Raw genomic sequence first — 6,636 nt, forward strand, 5'->3', positions numbered from 1 at the left:
ATATGACCTTACAGAAATCGCTAACCTTTCTGGGGTCTTATTTTCCTTGTCTGTAAACTATTTCTAATAGCACCTGCCTCATGGGAACCTAGCATGAAGAGTGGGGTTCAGAAGTTTTCCCAACTGATAATGGCATGGGCTGCAACAAAATGGAACAAATGCCACAAATGCAGAAGACAGATTCAAGAGGCCCCTATCAGAGGGTCATTATGTGTTTTGTATTTTTTGGGGGGGTGGGCCTGAGAATGGTTGGGAGATGTGAGGAGGAGTTGCTCAGGAGACCTGGCAGCAGTCTCCTACCTACTGGCTTGGAAGTTTTCTGTATTTAACCCATATCTGTGCATAACTGCTTAGTCTGAGCCCTGCATGCCTTCTTGACTGTGGCATGCTCTTTAATGCCTCCTTTTCCCACTCCAGTACACACAGCTATTGTGGAAGTGTGTGCGTCAACACACACAGGACTGCTGCAGGTTGGAGTCCCAACTGGTCTGTGTTTTCATCACTTTTGGCATGCTGTTTAGATCTCAGGAGTGTTTATGTTGAAACCACTATGAAAATTAACACTATTGTGGTTTCTGAACTAATGTAACAAAATTTATTGATATTTCGCTTTGACAATGAATTTTAACTTCATTAGTAGGAATGAATGAATATATATATGCTGTTTTGTTTTGTTTTTTTTAAGATGGAGTTTCGCTGGAGTGAAATGGCATGATCTCAGCTCACTGCAACCTCCGCCTCCTGGGTTCAAGTGATTCTCCTGCCTCAGCCTCCCAAGTAGCTGGGATTACAGATATGCGCCACCAAGCCCAGCTAATTTTTGTATTTTTAGTAGAGATGGGGTTTCACCATCTTGGCCAGGCTGGTCTTGAACTTCTAACCTCGTGATCCACCCACCTCGGCCTCCCAAAGTGCTGGGATTACAGGCGTGAGCCACTGCATCCGGACATAGTAGAGAGATTTTTAAAGTTTAATTTCTGTGAGCGTCCTTCCCAGAAGTAAAGACTATGTATGTATATAGCTTTTAGTGAAAAAGCTTTAAAAGAAATTAAGCTTGAAAGAATGAGATCATGCATTATTCTAGATGCAGAATTAGCCATATAGCAACAAAGTTTTTGTAAGATGAGAAACTTTAAGTACACTTAAGCAACATGAATAGGGTTGTCTTATGTCGATAGCATTTTAGTATTCAAACATATCCTTACATTTGACTAAAAGAATATGTGCTTTATAGTTTGGGGGAGCAAAATAACCTTTAGGGGACTGAAGCTATGCTAAAGTGCAGTTTAAGATGTTTCTTTGCTGATTTTTAAAAAATTACACAATAAGGAAGGTAGTAACCTTTAATTGTAAATTGGCATATTTGTGACCAAGACTTAGAAAAAGTGATAGACTTTCCAGTGGCAGATATGGAAGATATTCATTCCACTAATGACCACAGAAATTGCTTAAGCCAAGTTTCATGTTCTGCAGCAAGCGTCCCCAGACCCCAAGCCACAGACTGGTACTGGTCTGTGGCTTGTTGGCAAACTGGCTGCACAGCAAGAGGTGATGGGCTGTTGAGTGAGCATTACTGCCTGAGCTCCACCGCCTGTCAGATCAGAGGCGTTACCTTCTCAGGAGCACAAACCCTACCGTGAACTGCTCATTCAAGGGATCTAAGGCTGGGCGCTCCTTATAAGAATCTGATGCCTGATGATCTGAGGTGGAACAGTTTCATCCTGAAACCATGCCCTCAGCTCCCATCCGAGGAAAAATTGTCTTCCACAAATTGTCTTCCATGAAACCAGTCCCTGGCGCCACAAAGGTTGGGGACCACTGTTCCACCGCAGAAATTCATTGTATAAAGTTTACTCCTCCCCACATCTCTGTAAAAAACTATATTCAGAGATAAAATTTGGAAAAGCAGAGTTCTCACTGCCACGTTAGTTAGAAGGAACAGCATTCCCCCATTTACTTATTGGCCTGGCACTGCAAAATAAAAGTGGCAACAAAGTGACTTGTTTTGAACTTGTAATATAAACACTTCAAAAAGCTCTTTCCTTTTGGCTGGGCTCAGTGGCTCACGCCTGTAATCCCAGCACTTTGGGAGGCCGAGGCAGGTGGATCATGAGGTCAGGAGATCGAGACCATCCTGGCTAAGTCAGTGAAACCCCGTCTCTACTAAACACACACACACACACAAAAAAATTAGCCGGGCGAGGTGGCAGGCGCCTGTAGTCCCAGCTATTGGGAGGCTGAGGTAGGAGAATGGCCTGAACCTGGGAGGCGGAGCTTGCAGTGAGCCGAGATAGCGCCACTGCACTCCAGCCTGGGCGACAGAGCCAGACTCCATCTCAAAAAAAAAAAAAAAAAAAAAAAAAAAGCTCTTTCCTCTCACAAATCAACCATCTTGGCACTAGAACTGTTTCCTTCACTGGGTCACTGAGTTGAATAAGATCATGTTGAAACATTGACAGCTGTAGTAATTTGCCATTACCACACAATTTAAAATTAAAGCCTGATCCTGGTCTCTACAAGAAATATACGTAGGTTACAATTACTCTTCTGGCCTGGGTGAGGTGGCTCACGTGCCTATAATCCCAGCACTTTGGAAGGCTGGTGGGAGGATCACTTGAGCCCAGGAGTTTAACACCAGCCTGGGCAATATAGGGAGACCCTGTCTCTACAAGAAATGACTATTCTGTGTCCGTTTACCCTTTTCTGATAGACGAATATTGTACCATATACAAGTTGTTTAATAAATTTTAGTAAATACTGTTTAATTGACAAAAAGCCAAACATGGGAGCTTTCTCTCCGTGTACCTTTCTCAGCTACTTCCCTAGACTGCATCGTGAACGTGTTGTCACGTGTTCTTGTTTCACTGTTTTTTCCAAAACTATGAAATCTTCATGGTCCCCCCCGCACCCCACATGTAAGTGTGAAATGAAAACAGGATAAGCTACAGTAACAAATTTACCCCCCCAAAGGTTTGTTTCTCAATTATGGAAAATCCACACTGAGCTTGGTAACTCCTAGGCAACTTTACAAGACAACTCTTCTCCAGGTGGTGGCTGAGGCATCCAGGCTGCTTGCATCTTATGGTTCTATTCACATCAGTCTGTAGTTACAGGAGAGGAAGGAAGGAAAGGAGGGGGCATCCTAGTTCTTAAATGCCGTGGTCCAGAAGTATTGTCTTTCCTTGCTAGAATTGAGTCGTGGCCTCAAATCAGCTGCACAGGAGTATCTCTGTCACCATCAAGAATTTGCATGACAATCCAGAGTTACATGTAACCTGCTTGTACCTTTTAAAGGGAATCTCCACTTCAAATACATACATAGCTAGTCTGTGATTCATGAGTTTTGCCAGATTTTGGGAGCTGTGTGGAGCAGGAACCTGAATAGCTTAGCTGAAAACCTCTCATCGGTAGGAATCCACTGAGGTAGTTACAGATGCCTGCGGCTCGGATGGGACGCCCTGGAGAACCATACCCAAGAATAGGAGCAAACCAGCTCAACGCCATGCCCTCTGCCTGGTGGTTCATTTTGATTGGTTTATTGTGTAGATATTGAAGAAAAACAGAATATTTTAGGTTGACATTTTTAAGCCAAAAAAAAAAAAAGATTCTGGAAAAAAGCCAGGATTATTTTAGACCCAGTTAATTATTTGAGATTCTCTTTCAACAACTCTACCACAGACTATGACTTGGAATTACAAAGATGGAGAAAATAAACCTTTCACTTGAGCAGGGGTTTGTGTTTAAGGAAAGACTAACAAGGACAATTTGTCGAGCACTTATGGTGTACCAGTCACTGTAACCTACATTTCCTTGAATCCCCAAAAACAGCCCTATGATTATGCCATTTTGTAGGTGGAAGAGGAGAGGGATGCATTGGAGAGAGAGAGATTAAATTGTTTGCTCAAATAGTGAAGTAGCAGGGATGGGATTTAACTTGAGCCTGGCTGACTCCGAAACTCAACTGGATTAGACATCCCTAATTCTATAATCCATCAGCATCTTTTAAAAAATAAAAGTAACAAAGTGAGGCTTAATAAGTTTTAAATGTCAAATTTTCTTACAATCTTCTTGTGTTTTGAGAGTCTGAAATCCCCAACCCACTATTGAGAAACTGTCAGGCCTCTAAGCCCAAGCTAAGCCATCATATCCCCTGTGACCTGCACTTACCCATCCAGATGGCAGGTTCCTGCCTTAACTGATGACATTCCACCACAAAAGAAGTGAAAATGGCCTGTTCCTGCCTTAACTGATGACATTGTCTTGTGAAATTCCTTCTCCTGGCTCAAAAGCTCCCCCACTGAGTACCTTGTGACCCCTGCTCCTGCCCACCAGAGAACAATCCCCCTTTTTCCTTTACCTTCCCAAATCCTACAAAACAGCCCCACCCCTCTCTCTCTTCCATGACTCTCTTTTCGGACTCAGCCCACCTGCACCCAGGTGATTAAAAGCTTTATTGCTCACACAAAGCCTGTTTGGTGGTCTCTTCACACGGACGTGCATGAAATTTGGTGCCATGACTCGGATCGGGGAACCTCCCTTGGGAGATCAATCCTCTGTCCTCCTGCTCTTCGCTCCGTGAGAAAGATCCACCTATGACCTCAGGTCCTCAGACCGTCCAGCCCAAGAAACATCTCACCAATTTCAAATCCAGTAAGCAGCCTCTTTTTACTCTTTTCTCCAATCTCCTTCAGTATCCCTCAACCTCTTTCTCCTTTCAATCTTTGCGCCACATTTCAGTCTCTCCCTTCTCTTAATTTCAATTCCTTTCATTTTCTGATACAGACAAAGGAGACACATTTCATCTGTGGACCCAAACTCTGGCATCGGCCACGGACTAGGGAAGGCAGCCTTCCCTTGGTGTTTAATCACTGCAGGGATGCCTCTCTGATTATTCACCCACGTTTCAGAAGTGTCAGACCACGCAGGGACGCCTGCCTTGGTCCTTCACCCTTAGCAAGTCCCACTTTTCTGGGGGAGGGTCAAGTACCCCAACCCAACTCCTGTCTCTCCGTGTCTCTACTCCTTCTCTGCTTTTCTGGGGGAGAGGCAAGAACCCCTCAACCCCTTCTCCTTCACCCTTAGCGGCAAGTCCTGCTTTTCCAAGGGGCAAGAACCCCCAATCCCTTATTTCCAAGCCCCAACCTCTTATCTCCGTGCCCCAATCCCTTATTTCCGTGCCCTGACCCCTTATCTCTGTGCCCCAATCCCTTATTTCCACTCCCCAATCTCTTATCTCTACACCCTGATCCCTTATTTCTGTGCCCCGACCTCTTATCTCTGTGCCCCAACCCCTTATTTCTGCGCCCCAACCCCTTTCCTGCTTTTCTGGAGGGTAAGAACCCCTGAACCCCTTCCCTCCATGTCTCTACTCTCTCTTTTCTCTAGGCTTGCCTCCTTCACTATGGGCAACCTTCCACCCTCCATTCCTCTGTCTCCCTTAGCCTGTGCTCTCAAGAACTTAAAACTGGGAGGTGGAGCCAAGATGGCCCAATACGAACAGCTCCGGTCTACAGCTCCCAGCATGAGCCACACAGAAGACGGGTGATTTCTGCATTTCCATTTGAGGTACTGGGTTCATCTCACTAGGGAGTGCCAAACAGTGGGTTCAGGACAGTCGGTGCAGTGCACTGTGCACGAGCCGAAGCAGGGCGAGGCATTGCCTCACTCGGGAAGCACAAGGGTTCAGGAAGTTCCCTTTCCTAGTCAAAGAAAGGGGTAACAGACGGCACCAGGAAAATCGGGTCAGTCCCACCCTAATACTGTGCTTTTCCGACGAGCTTGGAAAACGGCACACCAGGAGATTGTGTCCCGCACCTGGCTGGGAGGGTCCTATGCCCACGGAGTCTCGCTGATTGCTAGCACAACAGTCTGAGATCAAACTGCAAGGCGGCAGCAAGGCAGGGGAAGGGGCACCCGCCATTGCCCAGGCTTGTTTAGGTAAACAAAGCAGCCAGGAAGCTCGAACTGGGTGGAGCCCACCACAGCTCAAGGAGGTCTGCCAGCCTCTATAGGCTCCACCTCTGGGGGCAGGGCACAGACACACAAAAAGTCAACAGGAACCTCTGCAGACTTAAATGTCCCTGTCTGCAGCTTTGAAGAGAGTAGTGGTTCTCCCAGCACACAGCTGGAGATCTGAGAACGGGCAGACTGCCTCCTAAAGTGGGTCCCTGACCCCTGAGCAGCCTAACTGGGAGGCACCTCCCAGTAGGGACAGACTGACACCTCACTCGGCCAGGTACTCCTCTGAGACAAAACTTCCAGAGGAACTACCAGACAGCTGAACTTGCGGCCTCACGAAAATCTGCTGTTCTGCAGCCACTGCTGCTGACACCCAGCCAAACAGGGTCTGGAGTGGACTTCTAGCAAACTCCAACAGACCTGCAGCTGAGGGTCCTGTCTGGTAGAAGGAAAACTAACAAACAGAAGGGACATCCACACCAAAAACCCATGTGTACATCACCATCATCAAAGACCAAAAGTAGATAAAATCACAAAGATGGGGAAAAAACAGAGCAGAAAAACTGGAAACTCTTAAAAGCAGAGCACCTCTCCTCCTCCAAAGGAATGCAGTTCCTCACCAGCAACAGAACGAAGCTGGATGGAGAATGACTTTGACGAGTTGAGAGAAGAAGGCTT

This window comes from Hylobates moloch, unplaced genomic scaffold (genome assembly GCF_009828535.3).
Source record: "Hylobates moloch isolate HMO894 unplaced genomic scaffold, HMol_V3 SCAFFOLD_1, whole genome shotgun sequence".
Lineage (NCBI taxonomy): Eukaryota > Metazoa > Chordata > Mammalia > Primates > Hylobatidae > Hylobates > Hylobates moloch.